Source organism: Somniosus microcephalus, chromosome 20 (assembly GCF_052327205.1).
Source record: "Somniosus microcephalus isolate GS21.2 chromosome 20, FLI_Smic_1.0, whole genome shotgun sequence".
NCBI lineage: Eukaryota > Metazoa > Chordata > Chondrichthyes > Squaliformes > Somniosidae > Somniosus > Somniosus microcephalus.
The window spans coordinates 73,751,173-73,778,486 of record NC_141006.1 but is presented as its reverse complement, the minus strand read 5'-3'; the positions used below and the strand labels follow the sequence as shown (position 1 = coordinate 73,778,486).

The 27,314-nt window shown below is 47.7% G+C and overlaps 1 long non-coding RNA gene across 1 annotated transcript in view; it reads right to left on the bottom strand.

Annotated features, from left to right (window-relative positions):
• Positions 1-11,169: 11,169 nt before the first annotated feature.
• The window catches only part of LOC147103426 (uncharacterized), a 305,115-nt gene continuing 288,970 nt past the window's right edge, over positions 11,170-27,314 (bottom strand). Inside the window, exon 5 of the long non-coding RNA XR_015072999.1 lies at positions 11,170-11,233. This is a non-coding gene — a long non-coding RNA (uncharacterized LOC147103426). The remainder of the gene's footprint in view (positions 11,234-27,314) is intronic.

Here is a 27,314-nt window from a genome sequence, read left to right as displayed (position 1 = left end):
AGATGCTGGACCTCCTCTCTGTAGGCTGACTCATCGTTGTTGGTGATCTGGCCTACTACCGTGGTATCATCCGCAAACTTGATGATGGTGATGGTGATGATGGTGAACATGGCGAGACACACAGAAAAATGGCGGATCGGAAGAGACTACCAGCAGCGCGGGAGAGTCAGACTCCTGTTATTGAGGTGTTCCGACTTCCGACAGCGCCAAGAAGCCGAGTAGTGGCAGTTTGGAGAACTACCCCCACTGACTAACTCGGCCACCGCGGGAGACTCGGACTCGGCAACATTTCCGGTTATTGAGGTGTTGTTTTCGGAGTATGAATTTTGCCGGTTAATAGAGAATTCTGGATATTTAGGTGCCGTTTAAACGAGAGTTTCCTGTATTTATATTCTAAATTATTGAAAAGTACATCAAACAACACCAAAATATATATTACTTTTGGCTTATAGAATCATAGGGGGAGAAATTCATTATCGCCCAGGAGTGGGCGCTAACTTTGGAAACGTTTTGAGATCGAGCGCCAGGCACTAATGAATATCGTTGCACGCAAAATTCAGTGTCATCGCTCAAAGAAAGGATGGGAGCGCTAAATCAAGTGCTAACGGACTAGCTCAGAGACGTTACACTCAGAGCGCTAACCAATATCAGGTGCAGTCTAATCGCAAGTCATCATTGCCACAGGCTCTTTCCAGTTCTTAAAGGGGAGGCTCATTCATGCTGCAAGACCTCATTCTCAGCATTGTCGGCTGTGAACCTGTGTCAGCAAGCAGGAGCAGACCAAGCCCAAGGAGCCGGACAACTCAACCAGCTGTACTCATGGCAGATCCACGCCCCAGGGAGAGAGCCTGCAGATTCTGTGACCAAGCATTGGAGGCGTTGGTCTTCGCTGTGGAGAGACGGAGGGCGGTGCTCCACCCGGCAAGTGGCAGGAGGCTCTCGCCGCAAGTCTTCCGCACCATGTGGAGGGAGGTAGCCCAGTAGGTCTCGGGCAGCACTGTGGTCCCCAGGACCCACACACAGTGCAGGAAGAAATTTAACAACCTCACTCGGGTGGTCATGGTGAGTCAATGCTTCAACAAATGCTACATACCACCACCTGAACCTCAGTCTGCACACACTGCCCAAAGCATCACACCCCCAGCACTCACCCACCAACAATCTCTACCTACCAACACTCACACCCACATCTCATACCTTGCAAACAATGACAGATATTCAACTATGGCAGGCACATCTCCTAGACACATTGCTCCACACTCACTCACACACTTTCCTTTTGCTTCCAGGCCAAGGTGGCTCACAACAGGAGGGAGCAGGAGCGCACAGGCGGGGGTCAAGCCGACACCCAACCACTGTCTGCGCTGGAGAATTGAGTGCTGCAAATCATTGGGCACCAGGTGGTGGGCGCCGTGGCCACCGGTGACGTTGACCCCCTTGGGGACAACAACGGTATGTTCATCCCTACTCCTTCTTCTCACATCCCACTTCCCCCTCACCCCACAAGCCTTTCCCACTTTCCAGCTAATCATGCTGTATGCATGCATTTCTCCCTTCCTGCCCCCTCCCCTCACCTTAACCCGACTTTTGTGCCTTTATGCTTTCAGATAATGAGCAGCCTGTCCCTGAGGGCACCATAGAGAGCGAGGGGGGAGAAGAGGAGGAGGAACAACACACCGCGTCACTGCATGTCTCACCCGCAGGCACCAGCTCAGATACTGGCACTATGCGATCTTTAGAGGCTAGTATAGTAGTGGGATGTGCACAGGGTGAGGCACCAGGGATGAATGGGCTGCAGCAAGGCCAGGGGGAAAGGATAACTCAGGAGTCAGCTCCCTGGAGGGAGAGTTCGCGCGCGAGTTCTGCTGCACAGGACTCAGATGAGGACCTCGATGGGGAGGCCTTTAGAAGGGTGATGGGCATGCACACCGAGATGATAGGTGCAATGGCAAGGGTGCCCGAGAGCCTGTCGGCAATGGTAAGGAGCGTGGAGGAGTCCGCCTCCAACATTGCACAGAGCTCTGCGCACACCATGGAGCCCATCATTTCCAGTCTGTGAAGGATGGTGGACTCCCAGAGAGACCGTGGGGACCCAGACCTGATGCCACGTGTGATGGGCGATCTAGCAGCTTCCATTGCAGCACAGGCGGAAGCCATGCAACGTCTTAGTGCTGTAATGCAGTCTACGCTTGGTGGCATCCAATCTCAGACTGCTCTCATGCAGTCTCAGCTTTATGCCATGCAAGCTTTGACTGCTGCCATCGTGGCTGGATCTACCACTGTCGACCGGGGCTTTCACGGTGTCGCAGTAGCCCAGCAATCTGTGCTGCAACGGATTGCTAGGGATGCTGAGGTGCTGCCCCGGGGGAGTGGCAGTGAGTCAGTGGAACAGGAACCTGTTGCCCTCTCTCAGGGTGACAGCATTCCTGATCCCACCACTAGCACTCCGCCATTGCCATTGTCGCTGCCTGTCATCCAGCCAGCCCAGACTGCTGCCGCCCAGCCTGAGGTGGTGCAGTCTACAGCCAGGCCTGCCAGAACCAGAGCTGATCGAGGGCATCCTGCAAGGCCAGCTGAAGTCTCCCGCACGGACACTCAGCAGCCTTACACCCGTCGTGCTGCAGCCACTGGGCCAACACTTCATAGGAGCACTAGAGTAGGCAAAGGCACAGTGAGGAGAGGCATAAAGGGATTGCACAATGGTGAATAGTTAATATTGTTGTTGTAAATATGTGTTCACTGATGGTTGATAAATTTATTAATTCAGTTTGAATTCTTTTGTGATGTGTCTCTCATTTCAGCTTTGCCTGTGACAGGGATGGAATGATGGGGATGTGGTGAGCTGGGGTTTCATTTATTGGGACCACAGTCTGATGAGGCAGTCACGGACCAGCCTACCGGAAAGCAGATTGAGTAGCTGCCTCCCCCCTCGCTCCTGTTCCTCCTCCCCCTCCTCCTGAGATAGTCCTGCAATCCCTGGTGGCAAGGGCTGTGCCCTCATGATGGCCAAGTTGTGGAGCATGCAGCAGACGATGACGAAATGGGACACTCGCTCAGCCGAGTACTGGAGGGCTCCTCCCGAGCGGTCAAGGCAGCGGAACCGTTGCTTGAGCACCCCGATGGTCTGCTCGATGATGTTCCTGGTGGCAGCATGGCTCTCATTATATGAGTGTTGGGCACAAGTGTTGGGGTTGCGGAGAGGAGTCATGAGCCAGGTGGAGAGCGGAAAGCCCTTGTCTCCAACCAGCCAGCCGCGAGCTTGACGTGGTGGCTGGAAGAGTGCTGGAGCAGGATGAAGTCATCATGGCTGCTGCCAGGATAGTGGGCTTTCACATTGAGGATTCGCTGTCTGTGGTTGCACACCAACTGGACATTAAGTGAGTGGTAGCCTTTGCGGTTATGGAATACCTAAGGATTGTTATGCGGTGCCTGCAAAGCCACATGATTGCAGTCAATGGCGCCCTGCACCATGGGGAAGCCCACTATCCTGGCAAAGCCACATGCACATTCGTCCTGCTTCTCTCTGGTGATGGGGAAGGAAATGTAGTCCCTTCTCCTACTGTAGAGAGCCTCTGTGATCTTGTGGATGCAGCGATGGATGGCAAACTGCAAGATGTTAGCTATGTCGCCTGTTGCAGATTGGAAGGAACTGCTGGTGAAGAAATTGAGGGTGGCAGTGACGTTGGCTGCCACAGAGAGCCGTGGTCGTCCTGATCTGAGGCTCGAAGTCTGGTTGGAGGAGGTGGCAGAGTTCTGTGACCACCTCCTTGCTGAAGTGGAGCCTTCTAATACACTGCTCCTCGCTTAATTGGAGGTAGGAGAATTGCTCTCGGAATACCCTCGGAGGGTAAGGCCTCCTGTTGAGAGCCCTCATGGCCCTCCTGCTCCCTCTGGCCACATGTTCCAATCCTTCTCACTGCCTCTGCTCCCTCCGCCGTAGATCCTGGAGGGCGAGGTCGACCGCCAGTACAGCCCCCATTAATGGCCCAGAAATTCGGGTCTCCACAGGTGAGTACGCACGGGGTACTCACCCGTAGGCCCAATGGAAGTACCGGTTTCGTGCATGCACTGCGCATGCGCGGGAAACCGGCACTTCCGTTCCCCTGAAAGCAGGGGTTCAGAGGTCGAACGCGTGCGTGGGGGAGGCTGCGTGTGCGCATCAAACTTTGTTTTTTTTTCCAGGTTTTCCAGGGTGGGTAAGTCTGCAGAACTTAGACATGTAAAAAGCAGGCGTAAGGCCTGCTTTTTACAAGGTAAGTGGTGAATTAATTAAAATTAAAACATTTTTTCCACAGGTTTATTATTTTTAAATACTTTAAAGAACGGTACTGTAAGTTTATTTTTAGCCCCGTTAGAAAATAAAATTATTTTTTTCAAAAATTTAAATTTCTGTTTAAAATAGTTATTTCATGTAATTTATAGTTTATTTAAAAAATGTGATTAAAAAAAATGTATTTGAAGATTTAGTGATGTTTTGTAAGAAGAAGGGGCTCGTAGTATTTCTAAGTTTGACAGCACTTCCTGTCAGACTTATGAATGGAGCATTCCCTGCTCCGATTGGCTCCCCATGGCCCACGTGATCCCAGGGGACGCATCGAACTAACTGCGCCCCTGGTATATGCAAGCACTGCGCACCGGCAGCTGGAGGAGGCCCCGGATCAGAATTCCACGGGGGCCCGCAGCACAACGGCCAGCGCGCTAGGTAAGTGCAGGTCGGGGGCTTGCACCCGCGGGAAGCCCCTGACCCGAATTTCTGGGCCAATGTAACCAAGTGCAGCACATTGATATGTTGTCAGAATAAATGTAACTAATTTTTAGTACCAACAACAGTCCTGAAACTAAAGAACCTTTAAATGACTGAATTAAACTGACAAGGAAGCAGTGAAACAGCACCAACCTGAGAGCTGCGACTCATTACTCATGATTCCATTAAGTAGCGCCCCAGAGCTGGCATCCACTTGCTTCATGCCTCCTCTCCCTGTCGTTGTCGGGGCGAGGTGCTAAGGCAGGGTGCGACGATGAATTTTGCAAATCGGGCGCCCAGTGAGCGTTGCACGCTCACTGACGTCATGATCAGCCGGCTGCTAAAGTCCCTGGTGGTAAATGTTAGCAGTGGCGCTAGGGGGAACCAGATTTGGCATGCGGCGCTGGATTTGCCTCGCCACAGCGCTACTGCATCAGCGCCCCGTTAGCGCCCCCTGCCAGGTGCTAACTGGAGGCACTAAGGTACCAAAATTCTCCCCCATAGAATCATAGAATGGTTACAGCACAGAAGGAGGTCATTTGGCCCGTCGAGTCCGTGCCAGCTCTCTGCAAGAGCACTTCAGCTAGTCCCACTCCCCCGCCCTTTCCCTGTAGCCCTGCAAATTTTTTCCTTCAGGTACTTATCCAACTCCCTTTTGAAAGCCACGATTGAATCTGCCTCCACCACCCTCTCAGGCAGTGCATTCCAGATCCTAACCACTCACTGCGTAAAAAAGTTTGTCCTCATGTCCTTACATTTTATTTGGGAACCAGAAAATGCTCACTTTCCTTTTACAATAATTGGGTTTCAATCAAGCTCCAGGGATTCAAAAGGAAACCATTTCTAAATCCTTTTTATACTGAAACTACAATATTTGCTCCGAGTTTGATGAGAATAGTCTTTAGCTGCCCAGAGTTTGGGGGTCATTTTGGTGAAAGGGTGAAAACAGGCTAAATGGGTGCTGCGCTAATAAGACTCGCCTCTTTGAAAGCCTTTGGCTTTAGCCTGCGATTTTGGTCCTAATTGCTGATTAGCATGATTTGAACTTGCCTAGAGCTGCCAATCCAGAAACCTGCAGGTTTAGCACTCAAGCGCTGATTAGACGCAATTTTCATGGGGCAGTATACGCGGCGGGCTCCTCGCACCCACTCCCACTGAAGCTGTGGAGTGGGCTGTCTGACACACAGTGGTACGTTGCAGGTTGGCTCGGGGACCGAAGGAGAGGGTGCACAGGTTTTCAGATGTGGCACTGGTGGTCCTGGTGGAGGAGGTCCAGAGGAGGAGGGATGTCCTGTACCTGTAGGGTGGAAGGACACCACCTCGCCCTCCTGTCCCTCTCTCCTGCAGCAGCCGGTGCTGCTTATTGAAACTTACAAAATTCTAACAGGACTAGACAGACTAGATGCAGGAAGGATGTTCCCGATGGCGGGGGAGTCCAGAACCAGGGGTCACAGTCTAAGGATAAGGCGTAAGCCATTTAGGACAGAAATTAAGAGGAATTTCTTCACCCAGAGAGTGGTGAACCTGTGGAATTCTCTACCACAGAAGGCAGTTGAGGCCAATTCATTAAATATATTCAAGAAGGAGTTGGATATATTTCTTAAGGCTAAAGGGATCAAGGGGTATGGGGAGAAAGCAGGGACAGGGTACTGAATTTGGATGATCAGCCATGATCTCATTAAATGGCGGAGCAGGCTCGAGGGGCCGAATGGCCTACTCCTGCTCCTATCTTCTATGTTTCTATGTTTCTATGCTCTGCCTGGCCTCGCCTCCTCCTCCTGTTCCTCCTCCAGACCAAGGGAGACCCCTAGCGAGATGCCCATGACCAAGCACTCCCTTTCTCCTGGTGACTCCTATAAGGTGGAGTAGCACAGCACTCACTCTTTTTGGGTGAAGTCCTCAGGGAATTTCTGGAATAAATGTTGCTCGAGTGTTGGTGAAGTCTTGACAAAGAGCCCCAGAAAGTCTCCCGATGTGTTTCAAACATCCTCTTCAAACCACCAGCAGCAAGTGAACAGTAAAAGGTGATATGCCTTTAAGTAGAACTCAAAATCCTCAGCAACGACCAGTTTACTCCCAATCAGCTGGTCGCTGTTAGGAGAGGACGTTAGGTCAAGCGCTATCCACCAAAAAATGCCGTTCAGACTCGTTAACGAGCGCTAGCAGGTAATTTAAGTGGCAATCAGCCCCTTAACAATCGTCCGGGCAGCCGTTTCTAGCACAAGCTTCAACTCCTTTACCAAGATGGCGTCTTGCGCTAAACGTGGCCTAGACCGGCATTTCAGCTCAAGACCCCATCTTGGCCACCCCAGTGGCTCTTTAGTGCCTGAAGGAGCAATCAAAAATCGCCCCCGTATTTTCTCCAACCTTGACCTAGAGTAAAATCTCCTACTCCTTGACCCGAGTGTGGCTGGAGGTTCACCAATCCTACGGCATTGCCTATCACGTGATGTGACACATCAGTGGGCTTTCAACCATTAAGAAAATAACAGTATCAATCATATTAAGAAAGAAAGACTTGCATTTCTATAGCGCCTTTCATGACCATTGGACGTCCCAAAGTGCTTTACAGTCAATGAAGTACTTTTTGAAGTGTAGTCACTGTTGTAATGCGGCAGCCAATTTGTGCACAGCAAGCTCCCACAAACAGCATTGTGATAATGACCGAATAATCTGTTTGTGATGTTGACTGAGGAATAAATATTGGCCCCAGGACACTGGGGAGAACTCCCCTGCTCTTCTCCGAAATAGTGCTACACTCTCTTTTACGTCCACCTGAGAGAGCAGATGGGGCCTCGGTTTAACATCTCATCCAAAAGATGGCACCTCCGACAGTGCAGCACTCCCTCAGCACTACACTGGGAGTATCAGCCTGGATTGTTATGCTCAATTCTCTGGAGTGGGACTATGAACCCACAACCTTCTGGCTTAGAGGTGAGGGTGCTGCCCACTGAGCCACGGCTGACACCTTCTCTTAAGAAAAAATGAAAGCCGGTCATTTCCTGTTGGGTTCTACTAACCTCTAATTGACCTTAGGATCGGCTTCAGAGCAATTAGTCTCTGAGCTCAGAGGAGCACAGCAATAGACCTTGGAGCCTTAAAAGGGACACATCAGTTACGTACAGCTGCAACTTAGCAACAGAATGATAGAATGCACATTATAAGATATAATCCTCTGTCTTCATACAACCGCATATCCTCTGACTTAGCATGTGGGGAGGTAGATAGATATAGAGATAGATAGAGAGAGGGAGAGACACACACACATACACATACATATTAAAAAAGAAACACATACTGTATATAGATTGTGGCAAAACCACTAAGAGACTCTTACAGTGACTTACATAATTGTCTGTAACCAATGTTATTACCTCTAGCATTAATTGTCTGTAACCAATGTTATTACCTTTCAAGTTGGCTCTGGTTAAACAGAGCTAGATCGGCAACATCGCGATCTGACGCGATGACGTCACCACGTGGGTCACGTGACGTCCCCTTTGGCGGGAAACGTGATGACGTCATGACGTCAGAGGTAGAGGGCGGGGCCAGCCTGTCCTCGTGTGGATTGAAAGAGAAAAGACCTGTTTTGAGCTTCTCCTGTAGTTTCTTGTTCTTAGCCAATAAATTCAGTTTGTTAACTTCCAGTAAGTTATAGATTCTTTGTTAGGAGTGCAGAGACTCCTACAAGATCATAGAAAATAATGAGAGGTATATGTGGGCCATCAGTGCCCTGACAATCTATCGCCCTTTGTTATAACATTCTCTTGTTGTTAAAATAAGTAGCACGATATTAAATACATGTCAAAAATAATATTTTACTCTTCTTTGATATATTTTAATAAAGTTGGATTATAAATACACCTGGATACAGAATAAGAGCCTGGAGCACAGCAATCAGTTGGAACCGAATTGAGTCATTTGTTTTTCTCTGAATAAACCGCTATCCAAGGGTAAGCGGAAAACATTCGAAGCTTTTCTTTGCCAAACCACTACTTACGAGTGATTTAAAATGTGCTATCCGAACTACGCCTGTCCTGTCAAAGTTTCCCTTGTCCTATTTGAAATAATTATCACTGTTCCACATTTCCCTTAGGTCATCCGTACTCGACAAATACTTTCTATTTATGGAAGCTCGAGCTACTGCTGCTGCTCCCTCTCCTGATTGTCCTTGTCCTCGTGCTCGCTCACCTTCACGCATTCATCCTTTGCTGTAGGTGGAATGGCCATGTCTGTGCCTTGCCAGTTGAACAGGTAGCTTGTTCTTCAGCCTGTTTTGTTAAGTCAATCATCTCTAGAATTCGGCTGTTGTGAGAAGGCAAGACACGCGTGTTTTATGGACACGGCAGTAAAAAACAAAACAATCAGCACTTTGAAAAAGGTGGTCATCAAGATGATAAAAAAATCCACGTATATTTGCAGAGATGCATAAGCCAGGGCTATGTGGACAGTTAAGTAGCAAAACTGCACGAGATATACTATAAGGTATAACAGCAGAAAATGCTGGAAACACTCAGCAGGCCAGGCAGCATCCGTGGAGAGAGAAACAGAGTCAACGCTTCAGGTCGAGGACCCTTCGTCAGAACTGGGAAAAGTAACAGGTTTTAAGCAAGTGCAGAGGCGGGGGGGGGAGGGGAGGGGAGGGGAGGAGGGAACTAAAGGCACGATCTGTGCTAGGATTGAACTCCGGAGAGATGAAATGTTACAGATGGGGAGGGCAGAATCATCAACAGCTGCCGCCTGAAAAAATGGGGGAGGTTATAGTCTGAAATTGTTGAACTCGATGTTGAGTCCAGAAGGCTGTAAAGTGCCTAATGTAATGATGAGGTGCTGTTCCTCGAGCTTATGTTGAGCTTCATTGGAACAGTGTAAGAGTGGACTCAACATTGAGTCTCTCTCCTCATAATAATCAACTTTATTGTCATTGTTAGTGCACAAGTGCAGTACAACGAAATGTAGGCTTGCGGCTCCCGAGAGTGTACATTTAGATTAAGACATTTAAACATTCAACATTCATTTGGCTTGTAATACATTAACATAAACATAAACAGAATAAAGTGCATTGGCAGATGTGCAGGCTTTAGAGTTTATTTGTGGAGTTCAGTAGGATGACAGCCCTGGGAAAGAAGCTGTTCCTAAATCTGGTCGTACGGGTGCGAATGCATCTGTAGCGTCTCCCAGATGGCAGGAGGGCGAACAGACTGTGGCTGGGGTGGGTAGGGTCTTTGATGATGGTCAGTGACCTCCGTAAACAGCGTTTCTGGTATATGTGCTCTATGGTCGGTAGCCGGGTGCCGGTAATGCGTTGGGCAGTTTTGACTATCCGCTGCAGGGCTTTCCGGTCATAGTAGCTACAGCTGCCATACCATACTGTGATGCAGTTCATCAGGATGCTCTCTATTGTACAGCGGTAAAAGTTAGAGAGGATCAGGGGTGACAGGTTACATCCCTTCAGCCTCCTTAGGAAATATAGGCGCTGCTGGGCCTTCTTCACCAGAGAGGAGGTATTGAGGGACCAGGAGAGGTCTTCCGTGATGTGGACTCCGAGGAACTTAAAGCTGTCCACCCTTTCCACCACAGCCCCATGGATGTGGATGGGGGTGTGACTTCCGCCTTTAGACTTCCTGAAGTCCACAATGATTTCCTTGGTTTTCTTGATGTTAAGGGCCAGGTTGTTATTGGCGCACCACTTCACGAGATGCTGGACCTCCTCCCTGTAGGCTGACTCATCGTTGTTGGTGATCTGGCCTACCACCGTGGTACCACCTGCCATCCTATCACAAACTTTCCCTTTTGTTCTTTCCTCCCCTCCCCCCCTCTCCCTGCCCCATCACTTGCTTAAAAACCTGTTGCATCTCCAACTTTTTTCCAGTTCTGACGAAGGGTCTTCGACCTGAAACGTTGACTCTGTTTCTCTCTCCACCGATGCTGCCTGGCCTGCTGAGTGTTTCCAGCATTTTCTGTTGTTATTCCAGATTTCCAGCCTCTGCAGTATTTTGCTATTGTATATAATATAAGGCGATTGGCAGAAGAACCAAAGGTGACATGAGGAAATACTTTTTTATGCAGCGAGTGGTTAGGATCTGGAATGCACTGCCTGAAAGGGTGGTGGAGGCAGATTCAATTGTGGCTTTCAAAAGCGATTGGATAAGTACCTGAAGGAAAAAAATTTGAAGGGCTCCAGGGAAAGGGCGGATGAGTAGGACTAGTTGAAGTACACTTGCAGAGAGCTGGCACGGGCTCGACGGGTCGAATGGCCTCTTTCTGTGCTCTAACCATTCTATGATTCTATTATTCTATCTGGTATTGTCAGATACAGTGAGACTGTTTGCCAAAGGTTTATTGCTAAACGGTTTTTACAAATTAGCTAAAGCATCTGCCATGGTGTTGCTCATGGTAAATTAGAGGAAAGATAGTTCTCTCACCTGTGTGTCCTGTTTACATCGCTCTTTCTCTGCCTGCATCCTCTTCTGTTTCTCTGCCTTTTTGCTTTTGGGTGGGAGATGATTGATAGCATGGCAAGGTGCCATGGGTCGTGGAGCAGGTGGGAAGGCAGCATTAAAAAAAAAATTAGTTCAAAATAGGAAGGAAAAATAAATAAAAAATATATTTCACTGTCAATTCAAAACAGGTTTTTACATATAATTTAAAACAGATGGAGGAAAAACAAGATGGTAGAAGTGAACAGAGCTGAAACACATCACAGTGCCACCTAGTGGCCGGAGACTGCAACTACACTGTGACAGGCAATTGTTTACATACGATGACCATTATAAATAAGAACAGAAGAACATAAGAAATAGGAGCAGGAGTAGGCCAATCGGCCCCTCGAGCCTGCTCCGCCATTCAATAAGATCATGGCTGATCTGATCCTAACCGCCAATCCACTATCACAGAACCATCTCCTGAATCTAACAGAATTAGACACACGAAATAGGAGCAGGATCAGGCTACACGGCCCCTGGGCCCGCTCCGCTAGCCACAGGGCCATGACCGATCCGAACCCAGACTCATGTCCAAATTCCTGCCCGCTCCCCGTAACCCTTAATTCCCTTTACTTCTAGGAAACTGTCTATTTCTGTTTTAAATTTATGTAATGATGTAGCTTCTACAGCTTTTTGGGGCAGCATATTCCATGGACCTACCACCCTCTGAGTGAAGTAGTTCCTCCTCATCTCAGTTTTGAAAGAGCGGCCCCTTATTCTAAGACTATGCCCCCTAGTTCTAGTTTCACCCATCATCGGGAACATCCTCCCCGCATCCACCCGAACCAACCCCTTCACAATCTTATGTTTCAATAAGATCGCCTCTCATTCTTCTGAACTCCAATGAGTAGAGCCCCAATCTACTCAACCTCTCCTCATATGTCCATCCCCTCATCCCCGGGATTAACCGAGTGAACCTTCTTTGTACTGACTCGAGAGCAAGTATGTCCTTTCTTAAGTATGGACACCAAAACTGTACGCAGTATTCCAGGTGCGGTCTCACCAATACCTTGTACAACTGAAGCAATACCTCCCTATTTATATATTCTATCCCCCTAGCAATGAAAGCCAACATTCCATTGGCCTTCTTAATCACTTGCTGCACCTGCATACTAATCTTTTGAGTTTCGTGCACCAGGACCCCCAGATCCCTTTGTACTTCAGTACTTTCCAGTTTCTTGCCATTAAGATAATAACTTGCTCTACGATTTTTCCTGCCAAAGTGCATAACCTCACACTTTCCAGTATTGTATTCCATCTGCCAAATCTCTGCCCATTTACTTAGCCTGTCTATGTCCCCTTGCAGGTTTTTTATGTCCTCCTCACTCACTACTTTCCCTCCCATCTTAGTATCATCTGCAAACTTTGATATGTTACACTCGGTCCCCTCCTCCAAATCGTTAATATAGATTGTAAAGAGTTGGGGACCCAGCACTGACCCCTGCGGAATACCACTAGTTACTGATTGCCAGTCTGAGAATGAACCATTTATCCCAACTCTCTGCCTTCTGTTAGATAGCCAATCCTCTATCCATGCCAGAATATTACCCCCAATCCCATGATTTTTTATCTTAAGCAATAATCTTTTGTGTGGCACCTTGTCAAATGCCTTTTGGAAGTCTAAATACACTACGTCCACTGGTTCCCCTTTATCCACCCTATATGTTACTTCCTCAAAGAACTCCAGCAAATTTTGTCAAACATGACTTCCCCTTCATAAAACCATGCTGACTTTGTCCTATTAAATTATGATTATCCAAATGTCCTGTTACTGTCTCCTTAATAATGGACTCCAAAATTTTACCTACCACAGATGTTAGGCCAACCGGTCTATAGTTTCCAGCCTTCTGTCTACTGCCCTTTTTAAATAAGGGTGTTACATTAGCAGTTTTCCAGTCTGCCGTGACCTTTGCCGAGTCCAGGGAGTTTTGGAAAATTATTACCAATGCATCCACAATCCCTACCGCCACTTCCCTCAAGACCCTAGGATGTAAGCCATCAGGTCCAGGTGATTTATCCGCCTTGAGTCCCATTATTTTACCGAGTACCACTTCCTTAGTGATTTTGATCATGTTTAGCTCCTCCCCCCCTTTAGCCCCCTGTTTGTCCAGTGTTGGGATATTCTTAGTGTCTTCTACTGTAAAGACTGATATAAAATATTCATTCAGTGTTTTTGCCATCTCCATATTTCCCACCATTAATTTCCCGGTCTCATCCTCTAAGGGACCAACATTTACTTTAGCCACCCTTTTTCTTTTTATATAACTATAAAAACTCTTACTATCTGTTTTTATATTTTTTGCTAATTTACTTTCATAATCTATCTTCCCTTTCTTAATCAATCTTTTTGTTATTTTTTGCTGTCTTTTAAAGTTTTCCCAATCCTCTATCCTCCCACTAGATTTGGCTACCTTATATGCCCTTGTTTTTAGTCGAATACTATCCTTAATTTCTTTACTTAGCCACGGATGGCTGTCTTTTCTTTTACACCCTTTTCTTCTCAGTGGAATATATATTTTTTGGAAGTTGTAAAATAACTCCTTAAATGTACACCACTGATCATGTATCGTCTTACCCTTTAATCTATTTTCCCAATCCACTCTACTCAATTCCGCTCTCATACCTTCATAGTCTCCTTTATTCAAGCTTAGCATGCTTGTTTGAGATCCAACCTTTTCACCCTCTAATTGAATATGGAATTCAACCATGTTATAGTCACTCATTCCAAGGGGATCCTTTACTAGGACATTTTTAATTAATCCTGTCTCGTTACACAGGACCAGATCTAAGGTTGCTTGCCCCCTGGTCGGTTCAGTTACATACTGCTCAAGAAACCCATCCCTAATACACTCAATGAACTCATCCTCAAGGCAGCCCTGCCCAATTTGATTTGTCCAATTAATATGATAGTTAAAATCCCCCATAATTATAGATGTTCCCTTATTACAAGCCTCAACTATTTCCTGATTGATACTCCGTCCAACAGAGTTGCCACAGTTCGGAGGCCTATAGACTACACCCACTAGTGTTTTTTTCCCCTTATTATTCCTTACCTCCACCCAAACTGTTTCATTATCCTGATCTTTTGACCCAATATCATTTCTCTGTATTACAGTGATTCCTTCCTTTATTAACATAGCCACCCCACCCCCCCTTCCTTCCTGCCTGTCCTTCCTGATCGTTAAATAACCTGGTATGTTTAATTCCCAGGCATTGTCACCCTGCAGCCATGTTTCTGTAATGGCCACAAGATCATACCCATATGTAGTATTTGTGCCATTAACTCGTCTATTTTGTTACGAATGCTACGTGCATTCAGATAGAGAACTTTCAAATATGTTTTGTGACACTTAGTTCCTGCTTTTGCCCTTTTTATTACTTTATCTTTTACTCCATACCCTCTGCCCCTTCCTGACACACTCTGGTTTTTAATTTCCCCACTGCTACCTAAGTCTATGACCTTCTCTGTTGTCATTTTTATTATTTGCTCTCTAGGAACCTGCCCCCCAACTAGTTAGATTAAACCCTCTCAAAGCCCTAGTTATATGATCCAACAGGACTCTAGTCCCAGCACTGGCCAAGTGAAGCCCGTCCCAACGGAACAGCTCCCTCCTGCCCCAGTACTGGTGCCAGTGTCCCAGGAAGCAAAACCCATTTCTCCCACACCAGTCTTTGAGCCATGCATTTAACTCTCTAATTTTATTCGTCCTAGCCAAATTTGCTCGTGGCTCAGGTAATAATCCAGAGATTATTACCCTTGTGGTTCTGCTTTTTAATTTGGCCCCTAGCTGCTCAAACTCCCTCAGCAGAACCTCCTTCCTTGTCCTGTCTATGTCGTTGGTACCAACATGGACCACGACAACTGGATCCTCCCCCTCCCACTCCAAGTTTCTCTCCAGTCCAAAGGAGATGTCCTTAACCCTGGCACCGGGCAGGCAACACAGCCTTCGGGACTCTCGCTCTCGGCTGCAAAGAACTCTATCTATCCCCCTAACGATACTATCCCTTACCACTACAACATTTCTTTTAACTCTCCCCACCTGAATGGCCCCCCGCTCCACGGTGCTGTGGCCAGGTTGCTCATCCTCCCCGCAGTCCCTGTTCCCATCCTCACAGGGAGTAAGAGCCTCGAACCTGTTGGACAAGTGCAAGGGCTGCGGCTCCTCCAACACTACCTCCTGGATCCCCGTACCTGCCTCACTTCTAGTCACACCATCCTGACACTGGCCACGGACTACATCTGAATTAATTAATCTAATTGGTGTGAATACCTCGTGATACACAGAGTCCAGGTAACTCTCCCCCTCCCTGATGTGTCTCAGTGTTTGAAGCTCGGACTCCAGCTCTTCAACACGGAGCCAGAATTCCTCGAGCAGCCAATGTTTACAAAGGCTGATTCAATGTTAAATGTTAACACAAAGCATTACCAAAAAGCGTGACAACAGGAAATAATTTTCACGGACAGGAAGTGTCTGCATACATAAGGCTTGTAATTATACATACATATATGTAGATATTTTTTGCATAATAATTCCAGATGATCATTTTGTTACTGTACTGTATAAATATATGCAACATTTTCACATGAAGCAAGATCTGTAAGAAAACTGGTCTTTAGAAGAACTAAAGATGTCTCATCTATCAGCAGTCTGGCCAATTCTGTGCCAGCCCTTCTTGCTGACAGACTAAGGGGGAAAAATTCAGTTGTTTGCGCCTCCCGTTAGTGCCTTAAGAGGGGAGCAAAGCAACTAGCGCCCGGGCGCGGCAATGTTTGCGCCGCTCGCGAAATTAACTAGACATTTTGCGGCGGCGCTAAACACTACCGCCACGATCTCCTGCGCCGGCAGATTGTGACGTCAGTCGAGTGCGCAACGCCCCGTTAGCGCCCCGGACCGGATATTGAGTGGCGCCCCCTGCCTTACCGCCTGCCGCTAGCAGCGGCAGGTTGAGGGGAGCGTTTTGCTGTCAGGAAGGGACTGGGGGAGCGCTATTTAAAGGCGACCGCTTCCTGCCTTTTTTTATCGGTGACATTTTTGCACCACGCATTCTGAGACAGAGAGACTTCTGGAGAGATTCAACGCTTTGTGACGGAGTTTTGAGTACTGAGCAGCACTTTGCAGGTTTATTTTGATTTGTCCTTCCTTGCTTCACCAGCGCTCTGAGGTAGCGCCTCGCTCCTCGGCGTTTGCGCCTTAAGACAGGTGTGAAGCGCCTGATTTAGCGCTCCAATCACCTCCAGGGGCGATAAAAGCCAAGTTTGCCGTCGGAGGCGATAATTAGCGCCAGGTGCTAAACTTTGCGCACGGCCAATAATGGCACCCCAAACGGGGCGATACTGAATTTTTCCCCCTAAGTCTTCAGCCGCTCAAGAAATTGTACAAGCTTATAGTGTAGGAACAGAGGTTCCTATCGAAAAGACTGAGTTCGACTCAGGCAATCAAAATAACGAACTTTAATGGAACAAAACAGGTTTTAACTGGAAACTGCTGGAATACATCGAATACAGGTCTGCTCTCTTTGAAGGCTCCACGAGGACTGATCCTCTGGTCTGCAAGCTGACATCATGACGTCATCACGTTCTTCCCGCCATTGGGGAATCACGTGACTAACGGCATGACGTCATCACATTGAAACCGCGCTGTAAAGGTAACTAGACATAGTACAGTTAAACAGTGTAATTAAAGGTACAGACACAGGCTGTAACTACATTGCTGTTAAAGGAATTATGTACAACCGCTCTGAGTCCTTTGGTGGCTCCGCCACATGCCCCCCCCCCCCAGAATTGTCTTTAACAGAAAAAGTGAGATGAGGAGGAGGTCTGACAAGTCTGTCTGATTGACTTCGATAACCTGGCAGAGGAAGCTGATGACCGGTGGTTGAGCTGGCAGGCGATTGTGGTTGAGCAGGCGCGGCGAGCGTGGTCAAGTTGGCGGGCGGCTTTGGTTGATCTGGCACGGCGGCTGCGGGCGGCCAGCCACGTTTCGGCGGTTGAGCGACGACGACTGAGTGGTCCAGGTCCAGGTGAGCTGGCTTCAATCGGTCCACCAAAATGTGATCCGGCTTTCCTCCGATGTCGACCGAAAAGGATTTGTCTCCTGGTTCGATGATGCGGAAAGGACCAGTGTAAGGGGGCTTGAGCGGATCCCAGTGAGCGTCGTGGCGGAGGAATACATACTCAGCATTCTTCAGTTCCGCTGGCACGTGGAAGTTCTGTAAGCCGTGATTTGATGTAGGCACCGGAGCAAAGCATCTGGCCGCTTCCTGGTGGCTAACGAGTTGCTGGGAGGCGGACCATGGCTCTGTGGGAGAAGGGAGGAAATCCCCTGGTACTCGGAGAGGCTGGCCGTAGACGAGTTCAGCTGAGGACGATTGCAGGTCTTCTTTGGGCGCCGTACGAAGACCCAAAAGGACCCATGGAAGTCTGTCCACTCATCCTGCACCTTGAAGACTGGCCCGAAGGGCGGCTTTAAGCGACCTGTGGAATCGCTCGCAAAGGCCGTTCGCCTGTGGATGATAGGCGGTGGTGCGATGAAGTTTGGTGCCGAGCCCCTGAGCTACAGCATTCCAAAGCTCCGAGGAAAATTGTGGCCCATGGTCGGAAGAGATGTCCGCCGGTACCCCGAAACGGGCAACCCAACAGGAGATGAAAGCTCTAGTGACGTCTGCCGAAGTGGTGGAAACCAAAGGAATTGCCTCTGGCCACCTAGTGGTGCGGTCCACCATGGTGAGGAGATGCGTATAACCCTGAGAAGGCAGAAGTGGCCCTACAAGGTCCACATGCACGTGGTCGAAACGACGCTCCGGAACAGCGAACGTAGCCACTGGAGCTTTAACATGACGCTGGACTTTGGCCTTCTGGCAGACTACGCACATCGAGGTGCATACCTTCCCAGACCAACTTCGCCGACATAAGCCATTGTGAAGCCTTCGTCCCAGGGTGCGACAACCCGTGTATGGGATCAAACACCTTCCGGCGCCATGCGACCGGCACGATAGGTCAGGGAACGCCCATGGAGACGTCACAGAGGAGCGTGGCGCCTGTGGCCTGGAAAGTGACGTTGGACGCCTGGAAACTAGAGGGGATGGTTCTGTATGATTGGACCTCGGAGTCCGAGGCCTGATCTGCAGCCATGAGGGCGTAGTCGATCCCCAGGTGAACTGCGTGGACCGTCACACGGGAGAGGCAATCCGCCACCAGGTTGTCCTTACCAGACACATGTTGAATGTCCGTGGTAAATTCGGAAATAAACGTCAGGTGACGTTGTTGACGAGTGGACCATGGTTCGGCGGTCTTGGCCATGGCGAACGTTAGAGGCTTGTGGTCGACAAAAGCCGTGAAGGGACATCCTTCCAATAAGAACCGGAAATGGCGAATGGCTAGGAAAAGGGCCAGTAACTCCCGATCGAAGGTGCTGTATTTTTTTTCATTTTTCTGTAGTTGATGGCTGAAAAATGCCAGCTGTTGCCACGTGCCGTTGACCCACTGCTCTTGCACAGCGCCGATGGCGTAGTCTGACGTGTCCGTGGTAAGGGCGATGGTGGCACCTGGAAGTGGGTGTGCCAGCATGGTTGCGTTGGCCAAGACGCTCTTGGTGTTGACGAACGCCTGGTCCATCTCGGCTGTCCAGCTGATTGGATCCTTACCGGACTTGCCCTTGAGGGCCCCGTACAAGGGTTGCATAAGCTGAGCCGCCTTAGGGACGAATCGGTGATAGAAGTTGACCATCCCCAGGAACTCTTGCAGGGCCTTGATGGTTGGAGGGCACGGGAAAGAGGTAACCGCTTCCATCTTCGTCATTAAGGGGACGGCGCCGTCCGATGTTATGCGGTGTCCCAAGAAATCGATCTGCTGCAGGCCGAACTGGCACTTGGCCGGGTTGATGATTAAACCATGCTGGCTGAGGCGCGTAAAGAGGGTACGCAAATGGGAGATGTGCTATTCCTTGCTAGCACCGGCGATGAGAATGTCATCAAGGTAGACGAAGCTGAAGCGTAGGTCTCGGAGCACGGAGTCCAATAAGCACTGGAACGCCTGTGCCGCATTCTTCAAGCCAAATGGCATCCGCAGGAACTCAAAGAGGCCGAAAGGGGTGATGACTGCGGTTTTCGGGACATCTTGCGGGTGCACGGGAACCTGGTGATACCCCCAGACGAGGTCGACTTTAGAAAAGATAGAATTTCCGGCCAAATGGACTGAGAAATCCTGAATATGCGGAATCGGGTACCGATCAGGAGTGGTGGCATCGTTCAGGCGTCGGTAGTCACCGCATGGCCGCCAGCCGCCACCCGGTTTTGGAACAATGTGGAGAGGCGAAGACCAGGGACTATTGGATCGGCAAATTATCCCGAGCCGCTCCATCGTGTCGAACTCTGCTTTCGCAGCCGCGAGCTTGCCGGGTTCGAGCCTTCTAGCCCGCGCATAAACCGGGGAGCCAGTAGTGGTGATATGATGTTCAACACCATGCTTCGTTGCCGAGGAGGAGAAAGTGGGCCTTGTCAGCTCTGGAAACTCGCCGAGGAGCTGAGTGAAGTCATCCGGAGGAGGGAAAGCGCAGGCAATAGAGCGCGACATGGAGGTACCGTGGTAGCACGGAATCGAATGGAAGGTGGCCGCGTTGATGAACCGGCGGTGCCGGACATCGACGAGGAGGCTGTTGGCACACAGAAAATCCACCCCTAGGATGGCCTGTGAGACTGTGGCCATGACGAATTCCCAACAGAAGCGCTGACCGCCGAAACAGACTTGGACCTGCCGCTTTCGGAAAGTTCGAATTGCTGCACCATTAGCCGCTACGAGGGAAAAACCGTGGTTCCCAGCTTGCATGTCGAGCTTCGACGCAGGTAGAATGCTACACTGCGCCCCGGTGTCACAAAGGAAATGTCGACCCGATAGGGAATCAGTGATATAAAGAAGTTTCCCTGTAGATCCGACGGCCATCGCAACCGCGGAGCGCCCGTTAGACCCGGTCCTCCTTCGCCAGGAACGCTGCAGGAGCTTTGTTGGTTTTTTTTGGGGCGAAAAACTGCAGGGGGAGCGGCAGCATCGTGCTTTCGCGCCAAAGCAGGCGTGGTAGGAGCACCAGCCCGCTGCAGGAGGAGCTGGAACCGCATCTGTGGGGGATGGGCGCCTCGTGGCCGCGCAGCACTGCTGGGTTACCGTGAAAATTTTATCGGCTTCGGCAGCAAGCTCGGCACAGTCTGTAATGTCGGATCTGGCTAGGGCAGCCTGTACCTGCTCCGGCATTTGGTAGAGGAAAAGCTCCTGGAAGAGGAAGCATTCCGGTTCGGCACCCAAGTGCGTGAGCATTTGGCTCATGAGCTCGGACGGTTTGGAGTCCCCAAGGCCAGGCATCGTGATGAGCCGGCGAGCGCGCTCTGACTTCGAGAGCCCGAAGACCTGTAGCAACCGCGCCTTTATCGTATCATACTTGCTGTCAGTAGGAGGACTGTCGAGGGCGGAGACCACGTAGTAATAACGGGTCTGATCCGCGACGATGTTCCTAATGGCGAACTGGGCTTCAACCTGAATAAACCAGGCGTCTGGTTGTTGCTCCCAGAACTGTGGCAGTTTCAGAGTCACGGCGTTCGTGTCCATGCTGGAGATCTTCCGCGAAAACTCTTCACGAAAGTCGGGGTCACCAATGTAGGAACGGAGGTTCCTAACGAAAAGACTGTGTTCGACTCAGGCAATCAAAATAACAAACTTTAATGGAACAAATCAGGTTTTAACTGGAAACTGCTGGAATACATCGAATACAGGTCTGCTCTCTTTGAAGGCTCCACGAGGACTGATCCTCTGGTCTGAAAGCTGATGTCATGACGTCATCACATTCTTCCCGCCATTGGGGAATCACGTGACTAACGGCTGTATTGATTTCTTTGTGGGTTCAATGACGAGACATTTATGAAAGAGAATGAGTTTTAATCTAAAGTCTGTTCAATTCTTTTATACATGTTTTTACAGGAGACACGATGCTGTGATGCATCTAGAACGAAACCGAAACTAAATTCCACTGCCTTGCTTGTCTCGGTCACATGACCTCTGCTGGTCAGGCATAAGTAATCAATACCTGCAATCATGCTGCTAAGGCATCATAATCAAACAGGCAAATAACATCACTATTTGCTGATATCATTACATCTCCTTTTCTTAAAACAAAAGTATTTTACTTTTAACTAACAACATGTTTTCTTTGTATTAATCTGCATTTTAACTGTAACACTTAATGAACTTACATTATCATTATCATGATCAAGGTTTTTTAACCTTGCTTTGTGTGTTCACATGAAATATGTAAATACACTAGAACTTGAAGAAAGAATAAGATAACATTACTTCCTTCTATAACAATAGTCCTTAAATTTGCTCAATGAGTCTCTCAGGAGGCTTCACGTGTCTTGAGGATTTTCTGATTGATTGTCCTTGAATCTGAGTTGTTGCCTCAGATGATTGGTTCTCAGCTGTGTGATCAGGTTGTTCAACAGCATCAGTCTCTTGACCTGCTGTGGCTGGTCCCATGAGAAGATCTTGACGATTTCTTCTCAGAACAGCACCCTCATCTGTCTGAATGGTGTATGATCTTGGTTGACCTTCACTCAGGACAGTTCCCTTCTGAGTCCATGTGTTTGTTTTGTCTTTGAACCTTACTTGGTCACCAGTGTGGAGTTCAGGTAGGTTTTGTGTTCCTCTGTCATAGTAGTACTTTTGCTTTTCTTTCTGTTGTTCTTTGAACTTCCTCACTTTCTCCCCCTCTTTTGTTTTCAGGAGGTTCTCCGGGATGGGTAGGTTTGACCTTAGCCGACGTCCCATCAGGAGTTGGGCTGGTGACATACCACACTCGAGCGGCGTTGTGCGGTATACAAGCATGCTCTGGTAGAAGTCAGTTCCACTGTCTTTTGCCTTGTACATCAGTCTTTTCACTGTCTGGACCGATTTTTCCACTAGACCATTGGACTGTGGAAAGTGAGGACTTGACGTTGTGTGGACAAAGTCCCACTCTTTGGCAAAGTGTCGGAAACTTGCATTGTAAAACTGAGGTCCGTTGTCTGTGAAGACCTCGCTTGCCACGCCATGTCTGGAGAATATGGCTTTCATACATGTTATCACAGCATCTGCAGTGGTGGTGTGCAGTCTACAAACCTCTGGATACAGGGAGTAATAGTCTGTGACTACAAGATAGTCCTTCCCTTGACATACGAATAGGTCAGCGCCTACCTTCTGGTAAGGTCTGTCTGGTGCTGGGTGTGGCTTTAGTGGTTCTACCGGATTGCTTGCTCGATATTTCAGACATATTGTGCAGTTTGACACCTCATTGGTCACATCTTGGTTGATTCGTGGCCAGTACATCACCTCTCGTGCTCTTTTCTTACACTTTTCGATTCCCAGATGTCCTCCATGGATCTTTTTTAACATCTCTTTTCTCAGACTCTTTGGGATAACTACTTTACTTCCTTTGTAGATGATGTCTTTGACCACTGATAGTTCCGCCCTGCAGTTCCAGTACTCTGCCATGTCAGGTGAGCAGTCTTGCTTCATGTTGGGCCATCCATCCAAGATGCTTTTTCTCAGTCGTCTCATTGTTTCATCTTTGTTTGTCTCAGTCTTTATGAGCTCCATTTTTGCATCTGCTATGGGCAGTGCACTTGTGGTCATGTCCACGTAGGCGTTCACTTTTTCATCCATTGTGGTGTTTGCGGGCTCACTTGGGTCAACAGCTCTGGACAACGTGTCTGCTGTATACATCAGCTTACCCGGTGTGTACGCAACATTCAGTGTATAGCGTTGCAGCCTGATCATCATTCTTTGTATTCTAAGCGGACAGCTATTTAGTGGCTTTTGGAACAATGCAATCAAGGGCTTATGGTCAGTCTCTACACTGATTGCTTGTCCTGCCACAAACTGGTGAAATCTTTCACAGGCGTATGTGATGCTGAGCAGCTCCTTTTCTATTTGAGCATATCGCGTCTCCGCGTCTGTCATTGAGCACGATGCATATGCAATAGGTTGCCAGTAGTCATATTGTTGCAGAAGAACAGCACCGAGCCCACTCTGTGATGCATCTGATGATATCTTGATGGGTCTCGCTGGGTCATAAAACCTCAGAACTGGTTCCTCTGTGAGCAGTTTCTTTAGATCGCTCCATGACTTCTCATGCTCATGATTCCATTCCCATTCTATGTTCTTTTCAGTTAGTCTTCTCAGTGGCGCCATCTTTTCTGAGAGGTTGGATATGAATTTACCCATGTAGTTGATCATTCCATTAAACCTCTGCACGTCCTTTTTGCATTGTGGCTTTGGCATATTCTCAATGGCGGACACCTTTCTGGGATCTGGTCTGATGCCCTCACTGCTAAGGATATCTCCCACGAATGTCAGTTCTGTCACCCCGAGCTGGCATTTCTCTCTATTCAGCTTCAGGTTTGTTTTCCTTGTTGCTTCCAGCACTTTTTTCAGTCTCTCGTCATGCTCAGTTCTCGTGGTTCCCCATATTATGATGTCATCCATTGATGTATCAACTCCCTCCAGGTGCTCATAGATCATATGGATAGTTTTGTGATACACTTCAGGAGCTGAGGCAATGCCAAATGGTAACCTTAGGAATCTGTATCTGCCAAATGAACTGTTGAACGTGCACAGTCTTGAACTTGCTTCGTCCAGCTTCATCTGCCAAAATCCTGATGATGCATCTAACTTGCTGAAATATTTTGCATTTGCAAACTGTGCCATGATTTCCTCACGTGTAGGAAGCTTGAAGTGCTCTCTCTTTATTGCTCTGTTTAGATCTCTTGGATCCAGGCAAATTCTGAGCTTTCCATTCTTTTTGTCCACTACGACGAGGGAACTCACCCACTCAGTTGGCTCATCTATCTTCTGAATCATGTTCAGGTTTTCCATCCTGTCCAACTCTGCCTTCAGTTGCTTTTGAAGAGCAAACGGAACTTTTCTGCATGGATGTATGACCGGTGTCATACTTTTATCTACTCTGATCGTGTGTTCTCCTGGAATGCAGCCTAGACCCTTAAATAGGTCTTTGTACTCTTTCATGAGTTCATCATAGACTGTCTCTCCTTCGCTTTCCACAACGAGGACTCTCTTTACCAGGTTCAGTCTCTCACAGGCTTTTAAACCTAGTATGGCTAGCACATCCTTTGGCACCACGATTAATGCTAACGTGTGCTCTCTGTCCTTGTGTGTCACTTTGACAATGCATCTTCCTTTCACTGGTATTTCAGTACCTGAGTATCCTGTCACTTTCACTTTGATTCCATGTATCTTTGGTCTGGGTCTAATTTTCTTAAAATCAGTCTCTGATATCACATTAACTTGTGCTCCAGTATCCAATTTAAATGGTATGTGTATGTCATTCACTTTTAGTGTCAACATCCAGTCTCTTTCTTCTTCTTTGTTTTCAGACACAACATCTACATTGAACTCCTCTATGTCGCTTTCATCTACTGCATGGACCTTGCTTTGTTGCGCTTGGTTCTTGCAGCAACGGGCATAATGGTTGTTTTTGTTGCATCTATTGCATGTTTTACCATATGCTGGACACTTTCTTGGTGTATGCTGTGTACCGCATCGACTACATGACTTTCGATTGTCCCTTTCATTTTTGTTCGCTGGCCACGCCTCTTTTTTCACATTGGCGCTCTTTTTAAACGGTTTGTATCCGTTCTTTCTCACTGCATCCACGTTGCAGCTACTGTCACTGAACAGCTCCTTTGCCTGCGACTTCACAGTTTCTGTAGCCCTACACAGTGCTATGGCTTTTCCCAGGTCTAGATCTTGCTCTCTTAGCAGTCTTTCCCTTAGACCGTTATCTGGAATACCACACACCAGTCTGTCTTTTATCAGCGAGTCTGTCAGTCCCCCAAATTCACACGATTTGCTTCTGTTTCTCAGTTCAGTCACATACTGATCAATAGTCTCACCCGTTTTCTGTACACATGTGAAAAATCTGTGCCTCTCAAACATCACGTTACATTTAGGTATGCAGTAGGCCTCAAACTGTTCCATTATTTTATCTAGTTTCATTTTGTCTCCATTAGCAACGAATGTGAAGTTATTATACACCTCCAGCGCTTCATCACCCACGACATGTAAGAACAGTGACGATTTCCTTTTATTACTTTTCTCGTCAGCTCCGATTGCCGCTAAATACAACCCCACACGTTGTTTGAATCTCCTCCAATTTTCAGCCACATTACCTGTTAACTGAAGCGTCGCCGGTGGGTGTAATCCTTCCATTTTTTCACTTCGTTTGCTATTCTCCAATGGTAAGCAACGATGTTCTCTTTTGGCTTGCTAATTTGTGGAGAGCTGATTTAACTTCAGATTTTTTTTCTCTTCATCTCTTTCAATCACTTCTGACACCATGTATTGATTTCTTTGTGGGTTCAATGACGAGACATTTATGAAAGAGAATGAGTTTTAATCTAAAGTCTGTTCAACTCTTTTATACATGTTTTTACAGGAGACACGATGCTGTGATGCAGCTAGAACGAAACCGAAACTAAACTCCACTGCGGCTTGTCTCGGTCACATGACCTCTGCTGGTGAGGCATAAGTAATCAATACCTGCAATCATGCTGCTAAGGCATCATAATCAAACAGGCAAATAACATCACTATTTGCTGATATCATTACAACGGCATGACGTCATCACGTTGAAACCGCGCTGTAAAGGTAACTAGACATAGTACAGTTAAACAGTGTAATTAAAGGTACAGACACAGGCTGTAACTTCATTGCTGTTAAAGGAATTATGTACAACCGCTCTGAGTCCTTTGGTGGCTCCGCCACAATAGCCCTTATCTGGCAGTTCATTATTATTTTGTAGAAAAACTTTCAATAATTTTGCTGCTTGCCAGTTTCATTTAAAATAATGGCCATTTTTAATGTAAATTATTTTCATTTATTTTTCTATAGTAGCGAATACTCTTTAAAGCAAATCAACTCAAATGCCCTTTCCTGGAGTAGCCTCTGGTCCTACCATTGCGGTTTCTCCAGTTGCCTATCAGCCCAGAGCAAGGAGAACGGGGTCGAAATTCATCCGGGCCTACTTTCGGGTTGAGACTTGGTGCTGAGGAGGCAGCACAGAGGCCCGGGGATCGATAGAAATCTAACCTTTTCCAGTTCTGACCGAAAGGTCATCCACCTGAAACGTTAGCTCTGCTTCTCTCTCTCCACAGATGCTGCCTGACCTGCTGAGTGGTTCCAGCAATTTTCTCTTTTTTTTAATCTATGATAGAAATTGTTCCTCGGGCCTCATCGGAATCATTGGAGCGAGTTTCCGGCACTGGTCGTGTCTCCACAGGCAGCTCGCTCAACGAGAAATGATGGGGAAGAATCTTTAATGGCCTAGGAACATTATATGAGCTTCAAGGCATGTTACAGCCGATGCAATTGATTGAGACTTACTTTTTTGTATTTATTTTGCTGAGATTGTATTGGAATATGGTATTGAGATAGAGAATCAGCCATGATCATATTGAATGGCGGAGCAGGCTCGAAGGGCCGAATGGCCGACTCCTGCTCCTATTTTTCTATGTTTCTTTTCTACATTTCTATGAAGAAAATTGGCCGAGAAGCTCTGCGATGATCAAGAGCAGACAGTGGCAGAACTGAAAGATGACAGAATATTCGCTGATGATAACACGGGTTTAGACAGGTTGTCATTTTAGTGTGATATCCTATTTTAAGAGATATGTACATTCGATTTATTGCTTTATTCCATAGCTTGACTCACACTGTCTTACAAATTAGGAGATCTAACGGGGTGTAACTGGAACAAATTGTAAATGAAATTGTTGCTTCACCTATTTCACCCCGACAGCCGCTGAAAATGTAAAAGGGATTTGCAGGAATTGTGCCAGTGTATAAATGGAATCAACCACTGTAACTTATTTGACGAGGTTGTTAGGCTTTTAGGCTTTATTTGTATTTCTCCCAAGCGCCAGATCAGCTCCTGTAAACGAGCTCTTGCTCCTTATTAATGGAACTGCGAGCCTGCACACACAATATGCAATGCCGAGGGGATGAACAGAAAACCCTCGTCACTGAGTTCAGCGAACTGGATATGACA